At 42.4% G+C, this 13,642-nt stretch overlaps 1 protein-coding gene across 1 annotated transcript in view; it reads left to right on the top strand.

Moving 5' to 3' along the window:
• LOC145939729 (uncharacterized) overlaps window positions 1-11,686 on the top strand; it is a 471,008-nt gene extending 459,322 nt beyond the window's left edge. Inside the window, exon 5 of the mRNA XM_083044285.1 lies at window positions 10,156-11,686. The gene's annotated coding sequence lies outside the window, so the exon portion shown is untranslated. The remainder of the gene's footprint in view (window positions 1-10,155) is intronic.
• The last annotated feature ends 1,956 nt before the right edge of the window (window positions 11,687-13,642 follow it).

Below are 13,642 nucleotides of genomic sequence, written 5' to 3'. Positions count from 1 at the left end.
ATAAAACCGTTCCGTTTAAGGGTTTGGCGTACCACCGTAATTCACAACATTGTCCGTCCGCATTATTTACGGCTCGCTTCGTTACGTGCTTGTCTCGTTGTTCGTCGTGCGTCCCCACCGTTTCTTCTCCAGCAACATCCTTGTCCTTGTATCGGAGGTGACAAGAGATGGGAAGGAGAGACTAGGAGAGAGATTTTTGATAAATTAAACGAGACACCTCGTCATACAGGAAATATCGAATTTCCTTGTGAGCGATGTGTAGCGTATTCGTACGACAACGTCGAACAATGTGGAATGACACTGCCGGTGCCGGCGCTCGTTAAGCGAGTGTAATTTAAAGCCGGTACTATGTGAACATTGACGACAGAGTGGACTACCATTTGTACCGTAAAGCGACAAGCGAAAAATTGGCTGCTAGTATATATGACTAACGCGTGAAAAAGTCGAGGCTGCGTATCTTGCGGTGTTTACTAAAGTATAATGAATAGATGCTAATTACACATATGTTAGAAAAATGTCAAAGAGATGTAACTTCATATACAGAGAGAGGAATACACACAAATAAAAGGTAAGTGCAAAAGTTTTGATTGATTTGTGATAGAAAAATAGATCAAATACTATTAACCTTTAGCTTCTCAGCAACTTCTTGTATTGAAATTCGCGAATTGGTGTCCACTAAATTGCACATAATGTCATCAATGTCAGAAAACTGACCGGATCATGGTTGACCTTCAAAATCACCCCGTTTAAATTTTGCGAATCATCTCTCGCAAGTTGGAATCGACACAGCGTTCTCTCCAAACACATCGCAAATGTTTTTCACGGTATTCGAAATGCGTGTTCTTCTCTCTCTGAAACACGTATGTACATCATAATTACACATAAATAGACTTTATCAATATTTATTTTCAATTTTATTTTAAGACAACTAATCCAAATCAAATCAATTCCTGTTTATAACGACAGCTAAAAATATAACCTTTGAATGGTATACAGAGTGTTCCAGACTTACCGGATCACACGTTAATGGGAGATTTCTAAAGTTATTTGGAGACGATTTTTCCTCAGCGAAGATGTCGAGGAAAATCATCATTTTTTGCATGTTTCCAACTTTTGCCATCATGTAACTAACTAAGTCTTAAATTAAAATTCTATTAAAGTAAATTTTACCTGAAACTAATTGAAGAATGTGATTTTGTTAATATTTTATTTCCACAAGGCTTAGTTTGCGAAAAACCCTTTATTTTCAATCACTTATAATTCGAAAATTATTGGTACCTCAACATTTTCACTGAGGAAAAATCGTATCTAAATCTCAAGAATCTGCCGGGTGGTTTGGGGTACCCAGTATAATACATTTTTATATATTTGTAAGTGTTGCCATAAAACTAAATTAATTACGACATCTTGGAGAAATCTATCAAAACTTTTGCACTCACCTAATATATCAAAGTAAACATAAAATCGCGCAATTACATTTTCGTTTATATTTCTTCCCAAATAATGTCTTCTTTTATTAATTAGTAATATTAAATATGTTTTTAAGAAGAGGATGTTGAGAAAAGGGTAAAATACATTCTCGCGTGATTGCAGAAATAAGCGGCGAATTATTCGCGATAACGATTGCACACTTATCATCGATCACTCGACAAATAGCCATTTTAATAGAGTTAACGACAGTAATTGTGCTGTCTCGTTATTATTTAACGGTAAAACAATTATGAAAACAGTAGCAACGCAGTCTGCGATTTCCCGCACAGGAGAGCAAGTGGTCTTTGCGTGTCGCACGCGCGAGCACGAGCGTATGTGCGGCGTGCACGTCAACACGACCGCACCGGCATCATCGCGAGGCACAGTAGAGAGATACCGAAGCTCGCGGGCGGCCTTATGCAAAGCCAATATGACGGGCGTGTCTGCGATGATTGAGCGAAGCGGGCAGCATGCATCGCGGCGGTTCGACCGACCGACCGACCTCGTATTTCGTATTCATAGAATTGCCTGGGAACTGGGAACAGGCTATGTTCGTTCCCCTCATCTCCCTGCGCACGAACGCGCGAGACCTTTTGAGCCCTGCTGCCCCAGGCCCTTCTTGTTGGACCCCGTCTCTCTCTTTCTCTCTCTTTTCTTTTGGCTCTTTCCACCTCGGTGCATTTCGTACTTCCGCGAGCTGTCTCTCTTCTCTTATCCCGTTTGATTCTTGCCATATCAAATTAATCGATCGCTCCTTCGCAATTTGTTTATTTCAAGTATCACAAAATAATTCTAGATACACGTCGTTAATAATAAATTTAAGAAAAAAAGCAGACTAAAATGTTTAGAACTTTATACGAATCTTGTGAAAAATTTGAGATTGTTTACCTATTTATAACGGTTACCATACGATATGAATGCTCAATCGTGGCTTATCGAATATAATTTTGAATAAATATAAGGCGAATTATAGACATAAATAGAGTCGTCAAGTGAATCTTGAAAGCGTGACAGCGGCAGGAGGAGTTGTAATCGCGACCGAAGGGAATAAGCAGGAGGACTAGAGAGATGTGTAGCAGATCGTGCGCAGGATACGTGCACCGCGCGTGTGGGCGAAGGATCGAATGTCATACAAATCGCCGGTAACCTAAGCCAAAACCAGCTTGGCTCGCGCGCGAGTTGTCTTGGACGTTTGGGTCATTAATAATCCAGCGCCTCTACTCCGGTATCGGCGATCGAGCGATCTTGGACAAACGTGCGATAGGGGGTGTCAGAGAGGATAAGAAGTTGAAGAACCTTTACCTAGTGAGAGAGTAGATTGTTCAAGCAACAATGTAGTCATATTCTTATACCAGAATAAAAAAAATATAAATGACGAAATCTTATGTCATATCAATGCAGATATGAGTAACTCTCTGCAAACTATTATGCTCATGAGTTTTAGTTGCACGCTAGAAAGTACTGTCTTCGATCGATCCAAAGTACAAAGAGAGAACTCTTGACATAACATTAAATGTTCCTCGAATAATATTTTGAGTAACGGTGAAGAGCTCTGGCCAGCCTGCGAGAACAGGCCGCGGTGGCGTAATCGGGTTTACGTGCGCCACGCTCTAGAAAGTCGCGGAATTTTATCGCCGACCAGAGAGAAGAGATTGGCCAGAGTGAGAGTGTACGGTTTGACCTATAATACGTATGAGCCGACCGATCGAAGAGATCATCACGTGGATGCGGAGGGACCGACGTGCGATGTCGCAGAGTGAAAAGGCCTCGATCGGCATGTCATCGATCGATCGATCTGAACGATCACGCTGGAATTCGATGTCTTTCTTTCCTATTAACCCGGCGGACACGTTGCGAAAGATTTGCCGGGGTTGGTAAGAGGATATTTCGCCGTGGCCAGGCCGTTACTCAAGTCGCTGTCGGCGGCGAAGGCACCGCGTGTGCTACGCGGCCAGTCAGGTGTGACGGAGCGCATACTAACGCGGGGGCATAGGCTAACGACTACTGCCTCCTGTAATTGTTCTTTGAAATCGAACGAATTACGGTGAATACACCATTGCCACCGCCAGTCCTCTTGACAAAAATAATTGAAACAAATGAAGAAAGCTCTGGCGTCGTTGAACCTTATAACATACAAAAAATCTTTCTGCCTTTTCTTTGAAATTCCTTTTTTTTAAGATAGGGAAGAGATTATACACACACACACACACACATATATACAGGGTGTCCCAGACTTACCGGATCACCCGTTAATGGGAGATTCCTGAGGTTATTTGGATACGAGATTTCCTCAACGAAAGTGTTGAGAGAGGTCATCATTTTTTGCAAACTCCCAATTTTTGCCATCATGTATTTTTGTAACTTGAAATTAACTGAAAAATGTAGTTTTATTAATATTTTATTTTTACAAGACTTAGTTTGCGAAAAATCCTTCATTTTTAATCGCTTATAACTCGAAAATTATAGGTGCCTCGACATTTTCACTGAGGAAAAATCATTTCCAAATAATCCCATCAAGAATCTGCCAATTAACGGATGATCCGGTAAGTCTGGGACACCCAGTATGTATATGTTGATTTTTAGTAACGTATAGTAGTAGAATTGTAATAATTTGCATGGAAACGTATTAACCGTATAAGTAAGCTAAAATGCAAAAGGAGATATCTAGCGCAAGATCATTAAAGATTAAAAAAATTGCGAATCGCACTCTCGAGTGAAATTACAATTGGAAATTCCGCGTAACGGAGGCGTGTGCGCATTCGGCAAAGGACAAACGCGCTACCAAGTTAAGGTAGTCGGCTTCTCATGGGGTCGAAAACTAGCTGAAGTCGGCATAGAATCGAACGTGCTAACACGGGGTTTCCATTACGCGATTCCGCGAGAAAGCACGCCGAGGCAACTATACTATGGTAGGTAGGTAGGTAGGTAGGTAGGTAGGTAGGTAGATAGGTGAGGACTGGCTGCTAGCTTAGGTCGGCTCGAAACCGAGTCAAGATTACCGGCGACTCGGTGGCCCCTGTTAGGCCAGATTACAGACCGGGACAGCATCTCATCTACCCAGGGTCATAAGTCCCGTACCTGTCCGGAAACGCATTTTCCTACCGCGCGTATCGCCTACCGATCTCTCTGTGCTCCCCCCCCCCCATCTCTCCGTTTGCGCATACTTGAAGGGGAATATATCGCCCGCGCATTACTCGCCGCATTGCGAGATATTAACTTGCGAGCTAGTTATGGTGTCTGGCGCCAAGGCATCTCTCTACGAAATTTCTCTGACGTAATGGCGCGGCGCCCGCCGACATACCGGCGTACCGTTACACGAATTAAGCCGGAGAAGGGACTTAACGAGAATCACGAAGGAACACTTTTCGCCGACGCTTCTAAAAAGTCGTTCGCCGCCGACTGATTGTTTCGTACGTTCGTCGTCATTAATCCTCGTAACGTGCACGTCGGTTTTACCGGTGCTGGCTTTACGTGACCGAACGCGAAGCGCTTCTCCAGAGTTAAGGGTGAACGTAAAAAAATTCGGCTCACCGTAATTGACGACGTGGTGTACAGGGAACACTAATGCGGCTGTTACCGGTAAAGTGTAAAAGTCAATTATTACGGGCTGCAATAATTAGTGCGAATGCTCTCTGCCAGGCGTAATTATGAAAATAATATTTTATCAAAAATGTTAAATACCAAATGCAACAGCGAATAAGTAACCAAAGAATCGTGCACACAAATTGCATAACACGAAGACTATATGTTGTAAATCACGTCACCGACTGTATACAAATAGGATAAGACGCTTCGTTTTATTTGGCGAAATAAATGCGAGAAGGAGCAAGTCGGAAGAATACTTAAGAGGAGCCGAACGATCGTCAAGCTCGTTCCTTTGAGCACTAGACGGTACTTATATAATAGTCGCTATTATTCCAACGCTGTGGTGGACGGTTAACCCCTGGTCCATAGGACGTTGTAACGCCATCGGGTCATTTCTCACCATTCGCGGAAACAATATCGGTATTACGTGAGGAGAACATAGTTTCGCGCCCAACGTTGAGCGTGATGTACGAGCGGAGCCACGCATACTGGTTGTATATTGAGCCATTAAGGTGTACGCGCAGCTCGTCGGAATAATGAACAGACAACGCTCGGGGTACTACGTGTAGAGGCCTGGGCATTATTACTAATAATCGACACCTGCATGCGTAAAACGAAAATATTACGGACAGTAATAATGTACGTGATATATTATATCAAAGAAAATAAGTAACTTAAGTTATTGGAAAATAATAAAAAAAAAAAAAGAAATGACGGATCGCCTTCCGGTAGAAGCTACGTTACCGAACCGTTTCCGATTTAATGACGATCAATATTCGCCTTGGAAGACGTTGGAGCGCAGGTGACGGAACGGCAAGTGATTCCGTATGTTCGTCCGGGGACAGGAATCGGGGGCCCTTTGACAATGTGTAACGGAGCGTAGAAAAGTACGTTACACGGCGAAGGAGAGAACCCCCTCCGGGGCTCCCCCGGGGGTAAGAAGTCACGTGGGAACGGGGGTTAATTAAGACTGGATGGTGGTGTACCTACTACCCCTCCACGACCGGGCACAAATCACGACACTTGACTATTGTTGGTGCGGCTTTTGACTACCGCCGCTCTTTTCTGCCGGCCACCAAGAGCGAGAGAATCGGAGGGAATCGGCGTCTCGCGACCGTTAAGATGTTATCGTGTCTCGTTCACGATCTGAAGCGACATTATGCACGCCGAGGGTAAGTCGCTTCGCGTCGCGAAGGGGCGCGCGAGTTTTTGTCGCGACACATTTGCCCCGCTTTGTACGCTCCGCTTCTAAATCTTTGTGGCTTAATCTGGACTATCGTATTACTTATTGTGTTGCGCGATTTCTCGCTCATGTCGTTACATACTGCATAAATATATTCGATTAAAATTGAAATATAGAGTGTAACTGAAAAAAGAAAACATATATGGAGTATACCATCAAATTCTCTCTGGCTAATTTGGAGACGATTTTTCTTCAGTGAAAATGTCAAAGCACCAATAATTTTCAAGTTATGAATGATTGAAAAAGAAGGGTTTCTCGCAAATTAAACTTTGTGGCGTTAAAATATTAACCAAACTACATTCTTTAGTTAATTTCAGGTTTACTTTAATAGAATTTTAATTTAAGGCTTACTTAGTTAGAAAAAATACACGATGGCAAAAATTGAGAACATTAAAAAAACGATGACCTCCCTCGACATTTTTGCTGGAAAAATCTGATGATGTGCTCCATATATGTTTTTTCAGTTGCACTGTATACACATATGTTTCATTAATTTGTTCATTTCTTTCTTGTAATTTTAAAACATTTCGAGAACCAGAACTGATAATTTTTTTTAATATTAATATATTTTTTTCCGAGATTTAAATATATCATATATCATATTTTTTACATGCATATTTCAAGAAAGATATATGACTTTTTCATACTAAATTTATACTAAAATTACGACAAACCATTATATCGTACGTAAAGAACTATTTCTTTCCGCTTCCGTTCCCAAATTGCGCCAGGTGATTGAATCTGCGCTGAAGTCGAATCGAAATGCATCTCCGAGTGCCAATTAGATGGCCGTTGACGTTCCGTTTCTTCGCAGAAGGGCTCGCGAGCCACTTGTCCGTCGGTGTTCCCGGTTTCCGTTCCCTTTGATCCTTCGTACAGAGAAATGCCACCCCGCGCGGTTACCCCAGTCTCTCTCTTCGAGCTCTCTGATCGCGATCTCGCGTCCCGAACATGAAAATAATGAACCCGCATTAGGGGTTGCGGAGCTCGTGGATCGACGTGGATGAAAGGACATAAGCGAGAGAGAAATTAAAGGGATGAGAGGAAGGGGAGAGGGGGAAGCAAGGAACGGTCGACGCATTGTGCGCGAGTCAAGTGGCGAAGCCTCAAAAAAAGAAACCGGCATGTTGGCTGTTTCGCAACGAACGTCTCTGGTCGGTTTGTCGCAGTCGATCCTTGCACACTCAATGTCCCCCCCGAGTAAATGGGGAAGGATTAGTGGACGTTGAGGACGCGATGACGACTTTATTCGCATGTTACAGCCGCCGCGATATGCGGCAGCGTCAAGCAAATTTACGAGCAACGAACAAAACTCTCTGTCCGAGGATATAATGGGCTCTACCTTGCACGACAAAGATGCGCTCTCGTATACGGCTGGGTCATTTTTGCACTTGAATAGCGTTTCCCAGTCCTGCGTAATGAGCGTCAACAAGTTATTCTTATTTACATGAATAAGTATTTTAATCGATTGTCATGTTTCACACTTGAAATATGAATGTGTTTATTTGAATTAAAATTTGAATTATAAATAAAGGTAGATTTTGGATTAAATTTAAAAATCTATATATATTGTATATATATATATATATATATATATATATATATATATATATATATATAGTGTATATTTTATTATTTTATACTCATTATATACGGCCTAATGTGAACAGCAGCACGATGTAAGATAAAGTGAAGGAAGCTTTGAGATACGACATCGAAAGATTGCAGGTAGAACAGCACTAAACATTCATATATGCCGACGTGTATCCGGGCGTGACCTCACCCACGTGATAGCACGAACCTGTCGTCTGCTCAGAGAAGAAGAGGAGGAGGCAGAAGAGGAAGAAGAAGAAGAAGCAATTCCGACAAAAGCTTCGCAGCGCCATTCATCCTACCGGGAGACTTTTTCATATGTTAAACGTCTTGTGTCCTGTGAAAAGGACTGTGGAGATTCGTACGAGAACGAGGCGTGATACTGAATCAAACGTCTCGTAATAAAGGATGCTGCCGTTTCAAAAGACCGTGGGATCATTTTTATGTTTGGCCCATAGCCGTCCACGCGCGTGACGCAGAAGACAAGGAAATTCGAAAGAGTTATATTTATATAAGCGACACTTTTCCTCACGCGTTCTCACATACATACCGTATACACAATTCTAATACCGTAAAATTGCGAGGCATTTTTAAGTTAAGACGTAATTCGATCTACACATACATATACGTATATACGAATAATATCAGATTTCAATATATAATATAAAAATGAGATGTATAAAAAGATACCAACATTCCACGGCTCTCGCTCGTAAAGAAGAAAAACTTTCTCCTACTTGACATACCATATAAACTCTCTAACGCACTCGTGATTACGCGTTTCAATGGCTCCCCTAGTAACCGCGGCGCATTTTTATAACTCTAAAAGGTACAAAGGCTCTCGCGGAGTTTGGTGCCCGAGTAACTTAACCCACACTTGGTACAAAGAGCGCGCGCGCGCGCTGACCTCCGTACGGCGACCTGAAAACAGGGGATCCGGGCATATCTGGTGTACCGCGTCTCGTGTACCGCGAGCACGGGAACTCAAGCTTCCTCCTTGCGGTAAGGATGCCTCTCTCGCTTAGTTTAACAGCGGTAGCTACGAAAAAGTGGCGGCGGCTTCTACAAAGGACCCGCGTGCAAATAGACAGCGCAGCTCCGGCGAAGACAATGCAACCTGAAACGGATAGTACAAGGCGAGGGAGAGATTCAAGACGTTAGAAACGATAGAACAAGAAAGAAGCCATAGAGGATGCGCGCTTCTAGGGTAGAGCCGCCTTAATCATGCTTGGATTGATTCGCTCCCGACGAGATCCGACTCGCTCGACTAAGCGGCCTCTTTCACCGATTTTCGCTCGCTTTTGTGGTAAACCGACGAAGCTGCTCTGCGGATGGATTTCGTGGAAATTTTCTTCGTGTTATTCCAAGATAATATCGCATCTTTCCAAGGAAAGATATATCTAGGATTTTGTTTATCATTTAATTGATTATATTGTCTCATACCAAATTCTAAAACTTGATCAATTGAAATATAATCATCATCTTTACTGATTTCTGTTAATTGCTCCATTTTTTTTACCTTCTACATAAAGTATAGCATTAATTTTAATATATACTTTTTTTTACCTCTGTAATATAGGTACCAACGTGTTTTGTATAATCTTCACTTCATACGCTGCTACTTTAACAGTTTCCCAAAGTTTTTCTGGATACAAAGGTTGACAATGTATTAAAATACGTGCAAATAATCTACAAAGTTGTCATGGCACCACCTACTTAACTGCTTCATCTACAGTCTTCATTCATCATCACCTTCTATCAGGCCTAAAGCTAAACTTGTAGGATTTAAACGCAAAGGTAACTATTTCGCGTAGATCGCTATGAAGATCAACTTTTAAACTGCAATTCTAATTCGTTACATATCTACAAGAAAATCCACAAAAAACGATATTTATAATTTAATACATTCATCCTTGTATGATTAATATCATGGAAATAACTTCGGCAACAGCAGCCGAATGTTTTACATCGCGTGAGCATACATACATACGTCTTGGACACGCGCAGCATACGGTTGGCCACAATTTACTCTCTTCGCGGTGCGTTTAGGAACCACGAATCGATTCGCGTGAACGACCACCGCGGGGTGGCTCACGCGCAGCCCCTTTGTCATCTAGCCGCAGATCATCCTTGCGTGCGCATTAGCGTGGACATTACAATTAGCATTTTTTTTCGGCGTCTGAATGCGTCGCGTGGTTTATCGGCCGAATATATATACAGCCGCAGAATATTGACCACTAACGTTTCGCTTTTAATTATTCCAGGAACGGATACACTGGGAGCGTAGAGGATTGTCATCTGTCAACCGTCGTGCCAGAGAAGGAGGAGAGGATCAGGTTGGATACGAGCGATACCAGTCAATGTGTGGTAGCGCGAGATCCTCAGACAAGACAGTATTTTCGGTTTAATCGGTCGTTTATGCGCCGCCAGTACGAAAATCGTATGGCTGCGTTATAATTTACCTTACGAGGCGCATTACCGGTAAATCTCGTGCTATAGCCGCGCTATAGACGGCGATGGCACTTTGATTGCTGGAATCCCGGAGATTAACCTGTTCCGCCAGCATCCGCTCTCGCGCGCATCAACATCAGCCTACACCTGCGCTCGATCGCTTTTACGCGCGCACATGTATGTATACGAATGTATGTGTGTATGCGAGCATAAAAACATGATCGACGATCGCCGCAGGCGAGGATTCACGATCGACGCGATCGCTGGAAATTTTCGCGGATATCTCGTTCGTACAAGCATCCTTTTCGCAATATTAATCGTATACACACACAGGTGGCCGAATTTATTAAAATATTTTAAATTTTAAACAATACCATTTTTTTGTAGAATGGTAAAGCTTGTCGAGATGAAATCTCGCATGCCGATGAGATAGGCGGAAGAGAGCGATGCGAAATAAATCTTCTCTTCCTATAAAATATCGAAATATTTCAGGCTCGACACGCAGAAAACATTTATGTTTTTCGACGAGATTGCAAGGATACATGTATACGAGCCAACACAACGTCCACTTTTCTCCGCATATACTCCTGACACACCTGGATATTCGCTGCTTTCTACCGCAGCAATCGCGATTCGTGTCAATCGCGGCATCGCCGCGATATTATCGGCGCTCAAAGCTCCTCTCGGGCGCGGTTTCTTCAATTAGCACACCCGCGGGATAATAATCGGACAAGCGCGGAGGAGGTGGCGCGCCTGTGTGCAGCTTCGTCACCGCCCGGAACCTCATTAATCTTAAAGCCGCTCAGCCCGTCTTAACCCCGTTCTCTCTCCGCGAAGCCGCTAGCAGGTCGTGCGCGATAAGCTAATCCGAAAAATTAATTCCCTCCTCGTAGAGTGCCAGGTGTCGAACCGACTGTCGGCTCACGGACCGCGGACATCCGCATATATATGTACATGTGGACAAGGAGAGAGAGGACCTACGGTGGTCTGTTCTCGTAATTAAAACAAGCGTGACGAGGCCTAAACGCTTCCGGTGCCCGGACGCCGTGCACATAGGAGGGACCCCGAGCCGGAAGCTGGATAAAAAGTGCCCGATGGGAGAGCGATGGATATTATCCCCGTGTATGCGCGAGGGATACAGGGTCAATAACCTCCACGTCACGTAATTTAGGAGAGCTTAGTCGGTGGTTGTTATGTGCTGCAGTATAGGTCGCCATAAAATCTTTTATATATTTTCAAAATGATATGTAATCTTCTGCATAAATGTAATAATAAATACAGTAATTAAAACGTAAAATATACGACATATAATTTTAATAATTTATTAAGATATATGTTGTTCAATATGGCGCGATATGTAATTAAATCAATGTTGATAACTGGTACAAAGGAGCAATGAATATAACATGTCGATAACATATCGTCAGATTAAGACATAAAATATCTTGTAAACCGTTCAATTTTAGGCTATTTTACTCTCATGATTGCAGAAAATGTTATAAGAAATCTATTTACATAAAACACTTAGGATAATGCCATTTTAAAAAATCGAGTTGACCTTAAAATGACCTTGAAAAACGCCACTGAAGGTCAAACTGATAAGGCTAATAAATAGACCTTTTTAAATCCTATAATTTTTGTATAAAACATGTTTTTTTCGAAAATATTTTTTTGTATTTTTCGTAAAATTAAGGGATTTCGACACTTTTTGTACACCCTGTATATTACGTACGAGTATGAAAAGATTTGGAACTCCATAACTTGCGGCGATTATTTATTAATCCGCTCGCACTTTTTTGATTCGTAGACTCGTATTTTTTTTGATAATAATATACCACGCGATGACATAACTTATCATCGCCATAAGGAAAAGCCGTAGCCAAGACGAAAATAGCCATAAGATGATCTGGAACGATGATCACGAACGGGAATGCTGCGGGGCTGTTTATTTCAATCAAGCAACCACAAATCTGCAGGGAGCCGACTACCGTCACGGTTCTTTGCTCGCAACATTCGGAGGGGAAACTCTTGATGACGCGCAACGCAGTTATCTCTCTGATTTGGTCCTTTTCTACCAGTTACGCACTGCGTCCTCGTGAATTCGAAAATATATTACATTGTAAAATCGGGCAGCGCGCGCCAACCTGCTGTCCGGTTTATGATTACGGGCGAGAGAACAAAAACAATATTACCGTTTCTTCGAGATAAAATTCCACCAGAAATTTATAAACAGGCTCGGCAGTGTGACGTTAAATAATTGTCCACTCGCTAAAAAATAAATCGTCATTAATATCTACATAAAGTAATTTTTAATTGAGATAAAAAATAAGTCTTGTAAAATAAAATATAATCGTTTGCAAATATAAAATTATTTCAACTTTATACTTTTTCTTTCTCTTTTAACATATGGCATTTTTAAATATCACAATTAAAATCTTTGTTCCTAAATATAATATATTCCTAAGCAAACTATTCATAAGAACATTCCGGAATTAAATCTGTATAAATTCATGAGGCCCTGATGATGCGTATAATAATAGAAGAAATATATATAAATATCTTTGAATCTTATTGTAACTCCCGATAAATCTCTCTCGGGATGTAAAAAGATTTTCTACTAAATCTGATCTTCGACAGCGTCGTCGCGACCGTTAATAACGTCATGTCGCGGGACAAGACGAAGGGGATAAGCCAAGGAGGAGGAAGAAGAGATACACTCGGCCGATCCAGGTCATCCGCGATCCATCGTTAATTATTCCACGGCGAAGGCGACGATGGGCGGCCGATCTTGGCGGCGATTTTTCTTCCCTGGCCGGTCGAGATTCTCCGCGGCCGTCTTCGCGGCCGATTGAGAGGTTATCGGAATCACTTAACAACTAGCTCACGACTTGGCGCCTCTCGTCGCCTCGTCTCCTCCTCTCACGCCGCTCATTTTCTCTATCCCGCGATAATTGCCCTTTTCTGGATCGCGCCGGTTATCGGCCCGTGACGATCACCCAGGTCGTTAACGTTAACCGTCACGAGGTGTGTGGCATTCGCTCTCCGATGTAGTGTCAACGGTCGTTAAGATATGCTCTCTCTGATAGATAACTCAATCGCGTGTCCGTCCGATAGCGGACGCCCGATTGAACCCTTTCTCGTGAAAAAATGGGTGTTGGCCGCGGCCTACCTCTTGTGATAAAAGATAGGAATCACATGATATCTCTGCGCTATATAAAAAAGATTAAAGTAGGATATACGTTTCTACGGTTATATAAAAAAGTGCAAGTAGGCGCATCTCGCGCTGCATACGTCTTCTTT

Source organism: Prenolepis imparis, unplaced genomic scaffold, assembly GCF_030444845.1.
Source record: "Prenolepis imparis isolate NDT839.2.m4 unplaced genomic scaffold, iyPreImpa1.0 SCAF_8, whole genome shotgun sequence".
Taxonomy (NCBI): Eukaryota; Metazoa; Arthropoda; class Insecta; order Hymenoptera; family Formicidae; genus Prenolepis; species Prenolepis imparis.
This window is presented reverse-complemented; position numbering and strand designations above follow the sequence as displayed.